Below are 16,713 nucleotides of genomic sequence, written 5' to 3'. Positions count from 1 at the left end.
GTAAAAAAAAAAAGTTGAAGTGATTAATAAATGCTGCACACTATAGTAATAACTACAGATTGTTTGTTTAGAAGTAATCGTGCCTTGAATATATTTTATATTTGTCATCAACAACTTCATTTGAGTATGAATCACTTTCACCACTATGAACCATTTTTTTGCAACGAAGCTACGTAGACTGGAAATAGCTGTTTATTTTAAACAAAATATACCTTAGAAATAATTGCATCTTAAGAATTAATCCGAAATCTTGATAATTTATAGTTCTTGATAAATAACATTAGTTCTATTTTGGTTGATATTAATTAATGGAATTCTACTAAATTTTAAAATATAAACTAAATTGCAGATTTTTACACAACTGATGTTAAATAACTTTTACGTGTTCATAGTGTCCATGTACATATTATATCTTTCCGGTGTGATTTATGAATGTTGAACTAATTTACGGAGAGCAAGCTTTTGCCATTATTCGGAAATTAAGAAAATTGTCCGGCAATAACTCAAAGACAGCACTACCAATCAGAGCACGTTCTACTATGACCAATCAGTGGTTTTTCTACCGTAACACTTCATACTTCTTTCATAATTCCATATATTCTTACAGTGACCTTAACCTCATGCCATGTGTAGTTAAAATATGGTGTTGAAAATGCTTATTAAACGTTCTCATTCGTCAAAAGATCTAAGGAGAAAATAAAAAAAAAGCAAAGAAAGTTTAAAGCTGTAAGAAGTCAATATGATAAAACAAGTATCTCAAATATAACTTATATCTTGAGAGGTGGTGAAGTTATTGTCTCAGGTCTGTGATTTATGCATTTAAAAGTATATAAAACGAGTTACATTTTTTATTTTAAAAATAAACCTAATACATAACATATTACCTTTTATGTTTTCATCAACTTATGCCTCTCTGTCTCCCCCTCCCTCTCTCTCTACACCCCTCTCCCTCTCCCAAATTAATAATAATAATAATAATAATAATAATAATAATAATAATAATAATAAAACTATCTTTAACGAGGATAACACATTTGGTCATGGCTGACCCATCTGCCATGTGGTCCTGTTTTTGTAATCGGCTATGTTTAAAAAAATATTTAATACAAAATAAAACAAATAAATAAAAGAAAATATAAATAAAATAAAATAAAATAAAAAATAAAAAATAAAAAATACACAAAATAAAAATAGAAGACCATGCACATAACCAGGTATCGTCGAACACTCATTCGTACATATTTAACACGAATGACTATGTGTGACTATACTGGGAAACATGCAAACAATATGACCAATATTCAATACACAAGTACATACATTTCAGCATAATGTCTTACTTACTATATATATATATATATATATATATATATATATATATATATATATATATATATATATATATATATATATATATATATCGAATAAGATCTGGATATATCAATTATGGATATGATTATAAAGTTTTCTATTCAGAGCTTTTAATATGTCATTCCAGCTGATGTAGAAAGAATTTCTTTAATGATATTTTTAAAGAAGCAAGGGAAGTTGAATTACGTATCCTCATTGGTAAGGAATTCCATACAGTAGGTGCTAATACAGTAAATGAGCTTTTGTAATGATTGGTTTTCGACCAAGGAATCTGGAGGTCGTTGTTAGTCGTCGATCGGAGATTACGCTCAGTATTCGATGATCTTAGTTCAATTATGTTAGAGATATAATCTGGAGAAAGACCGTTTAAAGACTTGTATGTCATGATTCCTTTAAAATAAAGAATACGTTTTTGTACAGGTAGCCATTGCAGACGTGAAAACAAAACATTTGAGGGAATCATAACAGGAAGTTTTAGTATTATTCGGGCTGCCCTTTCCTGGAGTCTATCAATTCTGGACTGATTATAATTTGATGTGTTTCCCCATATGGTACAGCCGTAATCTATCAGTGGTAGTATATAACCCGAAAAATAAATTTCAAGTGATTGTTGAGGTAGAAATTTCGAAAGCAATTTTAACAGAGTTATTCTTTTTACTACAATTGCACATAGGTGATCGATATGAGCATTCCAGCTGAGGTGTTGATCAATGTAGATACCAAGAAGTTTTTGATTTTTGATAATAGATACGTCTAAGCCATTTTGAGTTAGAAGTAAATCCATGTTAGTAGATAGACGCTGCCTTGTTCCAATTGTCATACATTTCGTTTTAGAGATGTTAATATGCATTTTGTTTTGATAACACCAAACTGATATACTGTTGAGGTCGATTTGAAGTTTATTTTTAATGGAGTCCAGAGATTTACTAGATAAATGCAATGTAGAATCGTCAGAGAAAAGATCTGAGTTAGCGTGCGCTGGATACAACGCTAAGTCATTGATAAATAATAGAAAAAGAAGAGGCCCTAATATAGATCCTTCAGGAACACACTTAATATATGACTTGGTTCTGATATATATTTACAAGTGCAAACAACCTGGTGTCTGTTTGTGAGATACGACGTGAACCAGGCAACTGAGTCTGGAGAAAACTTGTAGGCTGAAAGTTTTTTAATGAGCACCAAATGGTGAACCAAATTAAATGCATTTTTAAAATCAATGAAGATTGCGCCAGTAAGTTCGCCTGATTCTACTAATAGTAGCCATTGGCCTATAAGTTTTGTCATTGCAGTTTGATATGAATGATTCTTTCGAAAACCTGATTGTGATCTATGGAGGAGTTGGTACTTTTCAAAATATATGAAAATATGCTTGCTGACATGTTTTTCAATAATTTTTGAAAGTTAGAACAGATATGGGTCGATAGATGGATGGGTCATTCTTTTCATTTCCCTTATAAATTGCGAATACGTTTGCTAACTTCAATGATTTCGGGGATTTACAATAAGTGATTCTACAGTTAATTATTTCTTTCAACGACTCTGAGATTGATAAAGCCGATATTTTCAGAGTTTTGGGGTGAATTCCATCTAGACCAGCTGACTTGTTTGTGTCAAGTTTATTTAGAATATCAAAAGTGTCATTTAATGGTATTAAGGGAATGCTGAAACTAACATGATCGGGTACCCTTTCATTCACTAGTTTAGAAAGTTTGTCTAAATTAGGCTCTGTATTATTAGACCTGTCAAGCGTTTGGGAGATATTAGCAAAAAAGATGGTTCAGCTGGTTTGCAATATCGAGCTCATCAGTATAATTAGTGCCATCAACTATAATTTCACATAGAGCTAGAGGCGCAAGTTTCGTTGAAGTTAGATTTCGTAAGTGATTCCAGATGGATCTGTTATCGGAGTTTGATGTGATGGCTTTTTGAAAAAGGTGCGTTTGTGTTTTACAATGATTGATTTGACTTTGTTCCGCCACAAACGATAGTTTGTAAAGTCTTTAAATTGATGGTAGTAGTTTCGTTTGCCTTGTGCCTCTGCGATTTCATTAGTATACCATTCTGGTTGTTTTGATCGTTTAATTCTTTTGATGCGTATGGGGGCGTGTTTATTTAGGATAGTAAGAAAACAGCGATTCCAGATAGACAAGTCATAATCTGGGTCTATGTTAGGGAAATATATTGTGTTAATGTTTTGTGATAGTTCGGTGAGAAATTCATTTTCAGCAAAGTCTTTGAAACATCTGTATTGCATGTAGGAGTGTACGTTATTTTTCGTTGCGCTCTGTTGCTTACGAGTTGCACGTGTAGGATAGTGATCACTAATAGGGAAACATGGTACGTTTATCTCGTAGAGATTGGTAGGATGGGTAGTGGAGAAGTGGTCGATGTGAGTAGAAGTACAGGCTGTTACTCTTGTTGGAGCATATATTATCTATGTAAGGTCGTGTATTTGTGTCATATGTAGCCATTTAGTGTTAGTATCAGAGAGGAAGTCAATATTAAAGTCTCCCATGATAATTACTTCATTGTTGGAAACAGCAGGGAGGGCGAATCCTACAACTTTTAGAAGGTTCCAAATGCCGAAATAAGCCCTTTATAAAACCGCGAATCCTAAGGTTCCAAATGCCGAAATGACGCATTATATAAACGCAATTGTCGCCGTCGTTGCTGCCCTTTGTTGTCATTGCCCTCCTGCGTCCCTTTTTGAAACCCAAGGTCTTTATCGAGGTACGAAAAATTATCCAAAAATCGTATCTAACCCGACTCGATACCGTGTTCGAGGATCATGTAAATTTAATGTTACAAACTCATATGGAACTGATCGGGCACGACTAAAGAAATTTTTTAATTGATTATAATCCATGTCGCCGTCGCACCAGTTTTGGCAAATATATTGTAGCGTGCACTTACCAACTCCGTTAAACATCGACAAAAGATTACAATTTTCTCTGATCACTGATGGTATTCGTGTTAATTTTTGAGTGACATAAATCACATCTGTATTTTTATGTCTTCCGCGCGAAAATATCCTGGCAGGATTTAATTGTTTGTCCAACATTACATCATCGTACACAACCAGGTTGTTAATAGATCCATCAAGATCATCCACAGACGGTGATTCATCGATGTCAGTAATAAATTCAACAACGTCATCACCGTCGTTTAATGATTTTGCGTTTTCATTAAAATCTTTTAACACTTTGTAACACCGCTGGTCATCTACAGACGGAGATACCAAATACAACTTATCCCACTTGAGCCATATCATTATTAAATTAAGTAACAACTGTGTCTTGCCACTACCAGATGGTCCAATTATGATCATACGAACAGAATTTGGTAACATCGGATGATGCTTAACTGGTTCTTGTTTTCGTGTTGCAGAAAAGTCAATTACATTCATGATATATATAAAAAGAATATGGATTTATATTGTGTGAAGTGCAGGGCGCGTACCCCAACAAGTGATCTAACAACTGTTACAACAAAAAATAACAGATCTGCGGTTTCGGGCAAGTGTGAGCGATGCGGTATAAAAAAGTTCAAATTTATCTCCCTGACTCCGTCAGGTGGTAAGTCAGCGCCAAACCAAAGCCAAAACCAAAGTCAAGTAAAAAAAAAAAAAAGGAGGTGATATTGCCGCCAAGTTAGGAAAATTACCAGGAGTTCCGTGGGCTAAATACCCAGGAGAAAAACATCTACCAGGATATAATTACTGTGGTCCTGGAACCAGACTTGATATCAGACTTGATGACCAAGATCGACCAAAACCCGGAGAAGAACCAATAAACGATATCGATAAAGCATGCCATGTCCATGATGTAGCTTACCGAAGTAAGGATCTGCAGCAGCGACATCTCGCGGATGTGAAATAAATTCACGCGCTAAATTCCATTACTGATAAATCTTTCAAGGAGAGGTTAGCCGGTTGGTTAATAAAATCTGCAATGAAATCTAAGCTTGTATTAGGCGCTGGTAATTAATTATAATGGAGTCGATTTATTATTCCCCAAGAGGATACTGGAGGGGTAGCGCAGCAATTAGTAAACTTGCCAGCGCAGCAAAAGTCAAACGTGATACTGCAGCAGATTGGTTATCCAAACAGGCGATATGGCAAATTTATCTACCGCGTCCTAGAAAAATTAATTTTGCACATTTTAATGTTAGTGTTCCTAATGAAGTTCATCAGGCTGATATATTATTTCTGCCACATGATACCGTTCGTCGTCGAACATATAAATACGCGCTAACTGTAGTTGATGTTGCAAGTAAATACAAAGATGCAGAACCGATAACGACTAAAACAGCATCTGAGGTTGCTTCTGCTTTAGAACGAATTTATGAACGAGGTGGTCTGCGATGGCCAAATCTATTACAAGTTGATCCTGGCAGAGAATTTCAGGCTGCAGTATCATCGCTGATGAAGCAAAGCAACATAATGTCACCATCAGACGAGGACATACTGAAATTCATCGTGATCAGGCAATTGTCGAACGATTTAATCGAACACTTGCTGAGCTGTTATTTGGATAGCAGTACGCGAAGGAATTCATTCAGGACAAGAGATCTCGCGAATGGGTTGCAAGATTACCAAGCGTGATAACTGCATTAAATAATGAAATAACTCGAACAACCAACATGAAACCTATTAATGCAATTACCAAAAAAAAAAAAAATATGCCACAACGACGTGATTTTTCAGCACAACCAATACTGGGTAATGTCACTGTAAGATATTTATATGAACCAGGTGAACTTGAAGGTGGTAAAAAAAGAGCGACTGATCCTATCTGGAGTATTACCACACACAAGATATCTAACATAACTAGATCTACTGGTAGACCAGCAATCTACAGGCTGGATTCAACTAATCCTCAACGTGGATTCACACGTGAAAAATTACAAGTAATTCCCGAGGACACACAATTACCGCCCAGATCACTTAACTAACACCAAGGGTGCCAGCACCACGACTTCGATTACATTCAAGACATGTCAACATCACATTTTGTCGTGTATGACCGCGACTATTATCTTTTCTGTCTACGGTAAATTGTTTTGGATTTTTATTAGTGTAACACCACAACATTATACAATTACAGCTCACACAGTGATTATTCTGCTGTTGCTTCAGTGTCATGATAAATTCAATATCGAGGTCAAAATCGCGATTATTTTTTTTGTCACTCTGTTTGTAACCAGCCAATTTTTTCTTATCATATCACTGTCGTTTTCATTATTAATTTCATCAGCCATTGACTCGTCCAAGACAATTCTCCGTAGTTGAGATATTCTTCTGACTCTGGACACAGCTAAGTAAACTAAGTTTGACCATTCGATGCGATCATCAACGATCCAAACAATTGTATCAGAGATAGTCAGCCCTTGAGATGAATGTATCGTCATTGCGTATCCTAGCGTCCACGGGGATTTGTTCATTTTTAGTGCATTTTCAACAACATTGATATCAACTGTGACAATATCATTTAATACTAAATTCTATTTTCTCCTTGACTCTGTCAAGGGTCCTGGTATATCAACGTCGATATTCTGTAGTCTTGTATCAGCTGGTCTATAACACAATGGCACTGGCAACATTGGAAATTTCTCCCGTTGCAGTGAAAACAATTTCAGCTGAAGTATGTCTCTGACTATCTTTCTACTTGCCACTATCAAATCGTTTGGTTTCCACGTTTGCAGAAAGTCGCTCATTGAAGTCTCTGAAATTATTTTAAAAATAATTTCACAGTGAATTTTATTCGGTTGTAGTCTTATTAATGTTTTAAATTCCTTCAACGTTGCATCAAGAGATCTATAATCATCAGGCACTTCTTCATAATAATCAACAAAATCTTTTAACCACAAATGCGGAGATGGGCCAACAAAAGGTGATGGCTGACCGTGATCGCCACACATAATCACTGCAGTATTTTTTGTTAGCAGCCAATCAAGAAATATTTTTGATGTTTCTAACGGTACCGTACATATTTCATCCCAAAATAATAATATTCGGAATATATTTCTCCCCCATTCGATCTGGAGTCCACACACCACCGCTGTATTTGAAAAAGCTGTGATAAGTACAAGAATTAACTCCTCGTTTCATCTCCCTGGCAAGTCTGTGTGTTGGTGTTAGCACAATCATATCTGAATCGAAAATCTTCCATTTTCCACGAAATAATTCAATCGCTCGAGTTGTCTCACCAGAACCTCCCGATCCGTTTAAATAAACGGTTTTGTGTCTAGTGATTGAATCATTCACAGATGGTGCATTCGACATTTCTGATAATTCTGATTTACAATAACTAGCTTTAACCGCAACATCAGCGGATTCACAATATCCATGTGACATTTCCTTTTTTATTCTCCATGAAATCCATGATTCATCATTGCTTGTAAAACGAGCTAGTGATTCTGAATCTCTTTTATCGATATAAAATGAATCCGTTGCAACGCTAACTGCAGTGTCGGGAAATCTATTTATCATCGATAGCAAATTTATAGAAACATAAGCCAGCATCGAAGATCTTAAATGTGTGTACTGAGGTGATTCTACATTAATATAACTAACAATTGTGCCCAACCGTGTTCCGTCGGACAAGAAAGCGTCCTCCCGATTACAAAATATATTTCTCGCAGCGGCATCAGCAATTATAAAATTTAATTCAGCATCATCCATAATCAATCGTGAGTGATGTCGTTTATGATCATATGCACCACCTTGAGTAAATTTACCGATTATTCTTCTACCGAGATCTTTTGCTGTTTTTTCACTATTGCTGAGTTTAATTTTAAGAATATTAGGAGCGTTATTGTTAATGACATCCATGGTCTGATGGGAACACTCTCGTGCATACTCCTCAATGACTTCATCGAGACTAATACGCTCCGGTGTTGGTAACCAAACCGAAGTCTGCGGTCGATATGATATGATTGCTTCACTGACCGTCAACGATACCAGTATTCGGCTGTCAAGCATATATCGCAACAACACTATTGGTGTCCAACGTTTCTCTGAGAAATGTCTGCCAAACCAAACATAACAAATTGGATGAAGCTCTTCAGCTAGCGCAAACGACGTTACACGAGCAAATCCTGTCAAGTCAAAATCGGGTAAAGGACCATTTATAGCAACTCGCCTCATCGAGTTCGTGGGATGTCCAAATCTTTTAAAATATCCACTACACTCGCCCATCCCGAGAAAGCTTCCCGGATAACACGCAACAATGTCTACGGAAATGATATCCTTGTGGTCATACTTGGTATTCCACAAACCGCCATGTCCATACTCGACACAACTCAATTGTATATCCTGGAGAAACTCACTTCGGGCTGGCTTCCATGAATTTCTTTCTCCGGCGGCGTGAGCGGCAACACTCGGAACTGTAAAACATTATATATTAGTTAATAACTGCTCAGTATTTTCTGAATATCTCTGTGCGAGTTTTTTCATTTCCTGTTGCAGAGATTCCGTCCGGTATAATTTACCGTTAGATCTTACAAACTGATCATACTCGCCATCTTCGGAACTTTTAAACAACCACACCGACACAGGGTCGTTTTTCCTTATCTGTTTAATAAAATCAAACATATTTTTACCAGAGTTCTCTGGCGGGTAATATTTCATAACACGATCCCGCGGAAATATCGTAACTGTGTTAGTCCAAGCGTGAGCGTTATGATCAATGATATTTATTGGAGCTCCGTTCCGATTATATTTCGATTTGTATAATACTTTCTATGTTATCGTTGTTACGGTTATGGGAAATCTCAGTGCTTTTTCTAGCTCGGCAACATCGTTTATTGATACTCCTGTATCGTTGACTTTTTCAGCCCACGCTGCTATCTTGGAAAGTCTTAGATCAGTAAGACCGTTTCCGCGCATCGCATTTTTGAAATATTCCATTACTCGCTCGGCTACACAATTTAGCTTTGTCAAGGATGAGAATCTCGCTGGGGCAAGTTTATTGATTTTTGATGTTTTTATCGGATAGATTCCATAAATGATACGCTCGAGCGTAATATGGTTTATCAATCCCAGTCACCATTCCTGGTTTGGAATCTTTATTTAACAGAACGGTTTTTCCATTAACAAGAACAGGATCACGTTCGTCACGGATAATCCACGTATCGGAATCTGCTTGCACAATAAATTTTATTCTGAAAAAATATTTCTGATTATCAAAGTAATCGATAATTGTTTTCACTCGTGCATCATTCATTGTAGCGTCCTTGACTTCGTCAACATTGACAGAGTCAACGACACCTTCGGTGTTGCGTATAATTTTGAATGTAGACCATACGTGGGATGCTCCATCATTACGAAATTCTTTTTTGGCATTCCTGATAATATCAAACAGATCAGTCAGGGCTCGTCTGCGCGAGTCAGGAGTTAGTCTGTCAAGATCGAATCTAGAAGCTTTCCAGGGCTTGATTGCAGATAATCTTTCAAACTCCTCCATATTATATTTAAGACAAGAGCGACTGATCCTTTCTATAAGACAAACATTTAAATAAGAAATATTATATATATAATGAATCAGTGCAAGTGGTTTAAAATGGGAGTTGTAACTGTTTGTAACAAATCCTGCAGGAAAGAATTCTGCGGGGAACATTCCCAAAGCATCCGAAAGGGGAGTTTAGGACCAATACCGTGTCTGCGATGTGGTGTTGGGGTCAGGGGTAAAACACAGTTATGTGCACGTTGCATGGGAAAGAGATACCTTGAACTTAAAAGATATTATAACAAAAAAAAAAAATAACGATGTCGCGCTAAAATGTGAGTGCGATTATTTAACTAAGTTTTCAGACAAATTATAAATTAGATAAATACATTATATATAAAAAATGAATCAAGAATTTGTCCCACATCCTATCATAAAGAATTACGAAGCGAATCTTAATGGAATAGTCAGACATTGTAGGCTGAAAAAAACCAGTTGGTGTTGTTACTAATACTGGTTATCTCCAATTTTACTGTTGGAAAAAGAGGTATCTCTGTCATCGTTTCGTGTTTGAGGTATTTAACGGAGTGATCCAAGACGGTCTTGTGATCGATCATATCAACGGTGTGAAAACCGACAATAATTTATCCAATCTGAGGGTTGTCACACAAAGCCAGAATAGTAAGTCTGGTAATACTGGCTGTGGTGATAAGAGCGCCAAGAGAGTTGTATCCATAAACTTAGATACGAATGAAAAAATAATATTTCAATCGATAAACTCAGCTGGCAAATATTTTGATATTTGCATGCCCTCAGTACGAGAAGTAGCAGAAAATATATACAAATCTGCCATCTCGAAAAAAATAATAAACAAAGGATTGTTTTTCATTATTGTTAGGTACTTCACTAAAATCCTGAAGTATTTTAATGTAAGTGGGAGATAACTCCGTTAAGCATATCTCATGCAATTAGTTCCCTCCCCCTTGACTTTGTCAAGGTAACTTTGTCAAGGTGACTTTCAGAAGATGTCATTACCTTATGCGGGTAATATAAGTAGGACTAAATTCAAGTATTATTTTGCAACAACTGAAGTCAACAGTTAACTGTAACGATATAACTACAAACGGGTAAACAGTTCTCCGTGTTAACTGTATGATCACAACAGGGAAGTAAAACATCTTCAATTACTTCCCCTTGACTTGTCAAGGATTTTATCAAGGATTTTATCAAAGACTACCACACGGGCGGAGTACAATAAATAATATTTTTTCTTCACAGATAAAATCCCTGTTTTATTAAATTCATTTGGTTTTCCGGTTCATCTGTATTTTTCTGCGATTATATTTAAGAAAAGAAGTACGAAAAACCGGTTGAGCTATTTTTGAATTTCCAAGTATCAGTCAGTTTATCTACTATAGCGTCCGAATTATGTACGGGGTTTCGAAACCCAACAAAGTTGCACAACTTTCCGCATTATCACCCTGCCTCGGTGACATTTTACACCTCGCGAGATTGATTTTGGGGGAGGGTGTGCAACTTTGTTGAGCGTAGAATATAACCCCGTATCTGTCTGTACTGTCCTTAGTATAAGTTATAGTTAAAAAATACATGTTGTACTGTCCTTAGTATAAGTTAAAAAATACTATAGGTTGTGCTGTCCCTGTAAACTTGCTAAGATGCGGTGGCACCTTAGAAGCTTACAAATGTAAATAGTGTATGTTGTGCTGTCCCTGTAAACTTGCTAAGATGCGGTGGCACCTTAGAAGCTTACAAATGTATATAGTGTATGTATATATCTGTCCTTATATGAACCCGCTAGCATATCATTTGGGTAAGCTAGAGGTTCAACATGGGGAATGTTTCGTCTTTCGCAAACACACTCTCTGGGCCTTCTAGACTGTTATTTGTCAGGTTAGGGGCTCACATGGGGGTTGTGTTTCCGCTCCTGAGTTTGGTAGGATGTCATAAGACACCCTAGAGAATCAAAGGAGATGTGGTGTGCAAATTTATTTTTCTTTTAAATATATAATATTTATATATATATATATGAATTACGAAAATATCAATGATGTGATTTTTGCTATTAAAAAATTAAAAGAGTGTGGATTTAATATATCCGATGAACTAAATCCTGAAAAAATCATGTCTGATTTTGACACGCTACATGAAGCTAAATGTGCAGGGCGTTATATTTTGCCTGCTCAGTACAGATTTATAAAAAGAATCCAGACGAATTTATATAAATCGCTGGCTACAGTAGAAGAAGCACAAATAAATGAATTTGTTTCGTTGTCTCGTGCAATTGAAAAAATTAGGTTGAAATTAGCCCAAGAATATGAGACAAGGAAGGTGATAAATATTCGCGTAAGAAAGCTACAAAATTATATGTCGCTTGACTTGTAAATACTTGGAAATGAAATTGAAAGTAAAAAAAAATATATCACTTTTTTTACTTCCTTGATTTCATCAAGGTGACTTTGTCAAGGCGACTTGTATCAGTCCGAGTTAGATAATGTTTCCCCTAGTCGATCGGATTTAATGCAAGAGTGCGCATAATTGAGAATTTGATCTCGGTCACATACAATTGAAATAATATGCTCGCGTCTGAGACTATCTAACTGTTGCTGTGTTAGTAAGAAATATTCGTTTCCGTATTTGTCAATAATGAATTTAACGTTAATTTCTTCTTGGGTAAATGCAGCCCTAACTGCTTGCTCGAGCGCTTGTTTGTCATACACGAAAACATTTATATGGTGGTACATATTTATAAATCTAAGACCTAAATACGCGTATATACTCTAAAATTTGAGGTATACTGCAATGCGCGATCACAATATGATCTTTTTTTAGTCTTTGTAGTTGTGTATCAGTCAATATAAAATCGTCAGTACCGTATTCGTCACCAATTATTTTTTCGGGGGTAACTTTTCCGGTTTTGACAGCTTCATCAAGAAGTTCTTTGTTATGTATGATACATTATATAATACTCGCTTGATTAATTGTTGGATCTCTTAAAACCACTATTTTATTTCCGTTCATGCTGAGTTCACCTGTCATTGTATCGCCTGTCTTTTTAACGCATTCCCCTGCAGCTTTCTGCGTATCATCTCTTAACGCCGCAATTGATATCAGCGAATCTTTGATTTTTCCACTATCAGTGAACACAGGGATGTTACCCGGAGTAGTTCCAATAACCCTACGAATTATTTCATGCCATTTGATATCGCTGGTTTTTAGTTTTCCGTGTCGGTCCTGAAAAATAACAACCTCCTCTGGGTCTATCCCGGTGAGACTTAAAAGATTATTGATTTCATCTTTGGTCACATATTTTGATAGGTCTATATCGATGCGCTTCACTTTTCTGTTGAGAAGAGATCTTCTGTAGATATCAACCATTATTATTTAATGATTGTTGAAATCGACCGGTGGTATACTCATGAACGACTTTGTGAGGTGGTTTGGTTGACGCTGATATCGCATCGAGGATATTTAATACTTCACGACCACATATCGGAGGATCGGTTAGTGTTTGTGCTGGTAACGTTGAGTACCAAACTTTTGATGGGATGTCTTTTGTATATTTTAGAAATTCAACTGGCGGTGCTAACCCATACGAATCGAAATAGATAATTCCACGTGGATCGATCGCGTAAGCAACCTAGTGAGTTCCTGGACCGTTACTGTTATCAAGATTAATAATTCCGGTTTCTGGATTATTCGGTTGTTGTGGTAACTGATCTCTCATAAAAACGCCTCTGAAATTTTTTATATTTAATTGTTTAACAGCATCGAGCAAATCAAAATTTGACATTGGAGTGAAACCGTTGGTTTTCAAAACACCTTGTGTGATGTCTAAAACCGTTTTGGGTACCATGATGGCGGAGTTCCTGGAAGTCTTAACCCGCGTCCTTTTTTTAATCCTTTTCCAGTTGCTTTCTTCAGTGCCATTCCAACAGCTGTTCCAACAGCTCCTAACGCGGAGGCCTTAGCGACAGCTGGAGCAGCAGCAGCTATCAGTGCTGGTATCTCGGCGAGAAGAGGAAATATACCACCGGTTTTAATCATATCTTTGATGGCTTTTGGAGCGAAATCAAGTTGAGTTCCAGTTTTCGCTTGCTTCGCTTTATTGAAATGTTTTAGTTGGGTTTTAGTCAGCGATAATTTGTTTGGTAAACCATTAGCGATTTGATCGTTTTTTAGTGTTATCGTTGCCCCACATGAGCTCACGTTTTTTGATTGTAATTTTTTTCATTTGACCAGGAGTCAGAGTGTTATTAACGTGACTGTATGACATTTTATTTAATACGAGACTGATCTAATTGTCTACATGTTTTCTACTGGTGCGTCAACGAATCTCATTCGGCCGCCAGCACCTTCCATTAACATTGTTCTATCGCTGAGTATGACTGCGATTACTCTGTACTCGGCTATAGCCCCTCTATTCACATTAGCCCGAAAGTGCACATCAACGACAGACTGTCTAGTTAAATCAAGGTACTCGAGTGAAAAGTAATAGATTGGATAATGTGTTATAAAATCCAATTGTGATATTTGCAAACCAGTATCAATATTTAGATCACGCGCTAGATATTTCGCCAATCGTTGATATGCACGTGCAACATGATTATTATCAAAATTTAACAGTATGTTCTCAGATGGTTCTTGATGCCCATTTATTCTTAAAGAAATTTCTGAGACACCGAGTTTGTCAAATATCATGTGACTCCGTGTTTGTGTTCTTCGTGTAACATCTGGAAGAGCAATACAAATATGTCGCGGCGCGGAAACTCCCTGCTGTGATGCTATATGCCATGTAAATAAACCGTTATTGGTACTCTGAATACTTTCTGTGGTTGTTGTAAACCACGATAACAACAATTTACCACCTTGATCCATAAAAGGAAGCAGTCGCTGTTCTTCAGGAATTGCCGGAGTCATTACCGGCATCCACAGTGATAGTTTTGTTATTAATACAGCAGATCGCCATAAAGCATCATTATCGTCATTTTTTCTAACAAGCACAAACTATGTTTTGCTCCGAAAATTACCTTTCTGAAATCTCTGCAAAATCCAAAGATATGGGATAATGGAATCGCACAAGAAAAATTTCTACGATCACCTTTCAACATTAGTTTACGTGTAGCAAAACCTAAATTAAATTCTGTATTAGCACCATGAACCACCGGCGCCACATCAGCGTCATCGGCAGCGGCAGAGTGTTTTTTGGGTCGTCTAATATTGTACTGATCACTGTTAGGAAAATCAGAAGTGTCCTTGGCAACATCATTGATGGACCAGCTGATCTTGTATAATCATCAGAATATCTTGCTAGACCAATTATTGTTGTAGCAACATCGACATCATTTTCAATTGACTCAATTTTTTTTCCCATCAATCATATATATGGCGCTACTAAACAATGCCATAATTCCGTTATTGACAAAACCGATTGTAACCTCAGGTCCGTATACTGTATCATCTGTTTTTATAATTTCACCTTCTACTTCAATAAATGCTTCAGCGGGTAAAAAATATATACTTGTATCCTGAACCTGGAATTCAATTCGTCCTTGTTTATTTGGTTCTCGAGCGTCATAAGAATAATACTGATAATCACGCACTGATTCATTTTTAAGGACCGGTTCGTCTATGTCGAATGCTGGGTCGGATTCCCGTTTAAACATTTTATTATAAAAGTTTTCGTCTAAAACGAAGACCACTTCCCGCCACCAGACTTGTGTTTATTTGTTCAGCCCCTTGATTTATCAGCGCTGCTAGTTTTTGATTTGCGGCTTCATTTATTATTTTACTAACATTTGCAGGCATGTCTGCGGTGGCTGGTAATTTTACCGGTGGAGTTTTTTGAGGTTTGCGTATTAATTGTGCTAGTCTATCCTTAATTGCCAAGAATGCTTTACCGGCAGCGCTACCAACAGCGCCAGTAGCTTTATCTTTAATAACTTCAATGGCTTTCATCGATAATTGTTTTGTGATTGGTATTGCTTTAGGAGCCATCCTCGCGAATAAACCCCGAACAACATCACCGAATCCATTTCCATAAGTCATCCTGTATACGGGTACTCGTGAGTTTACAACTCTGACCATGACTGGTCTACGATGAGAATTGTGTACGATCATTTTATTTAATTAGTTATTTATTTAACTAGTCGCTGTAGTAGCCACTGACGGTAACACTGTCCGCGAGCTCATCAATAAGTTCTCGGTATATACTAGCATCCATGATACCACCTTGAAATAATCGCTGACAGATATCAGCTGCTTCATTAATTATTTCTGGTGAGTTATTTCCAGCTCGCCTTCCTCCTATGAGAACTTCTAACTGCGATACGTCATTGATGTTATTGTTAGGACAGGGGATAAAATCACTCCCCAAACCTTTGCCGGATGTTTTTTTATACTAGTCGGTTGTGTTATTATCGGAGGTGTTTTTAATGGTGTTGACAGATCTGCGGTCACAACAGGGCTTGTAACTCTTCTTGTTTTAACATCTTTCTTAAATTGCTCAAACTCAGCTTTGTATTTTTCCGTGACCCGACTAATATCTTTATTGGTAGTAAACACCAACCGTTGACATTTGTCATAAGTTAACGGTGGTGAACCCGGCTCCAGGTAGTTTTCATGATCATTAAATTCACCTACAAGATCAACCGCGTTATCGTAATTTTTCATCTTAATATTGTTTGCCACACTCTTTGATTTCTGCTTTACTAGGTTTGTATTCCGGCGAAGCTTCGGCTACAGGTACCGTATCTGACGCATCTACAAAAACTTCTTCAGGTGGTCTTGTTGCAACTGCGCCAGCCGAAGATCTCGTAAAAGCTTTTTTGTCTGTTTGGTTCTTCTAGCAATTTTTTCAGCCTGCGTAGCGGTT

Source organism: Sinohyriopsis cumingii, chromosome 9 (assembly GCF_028554795.1).
Source record: "Sinohyriopsis cumingii isolate HCF-2022 chromosome 9, ASM2855479v2, whole genome shotgun sequence".
NCBI lineage: Eukaryota > Metazoa > Mollusca > Bivalvia > Unionida > Unionidae > Sinohyriopsis > Sinohyriopsis cumingii.
Note: the sequence above shows the minus strand (reverse complement) of the source record.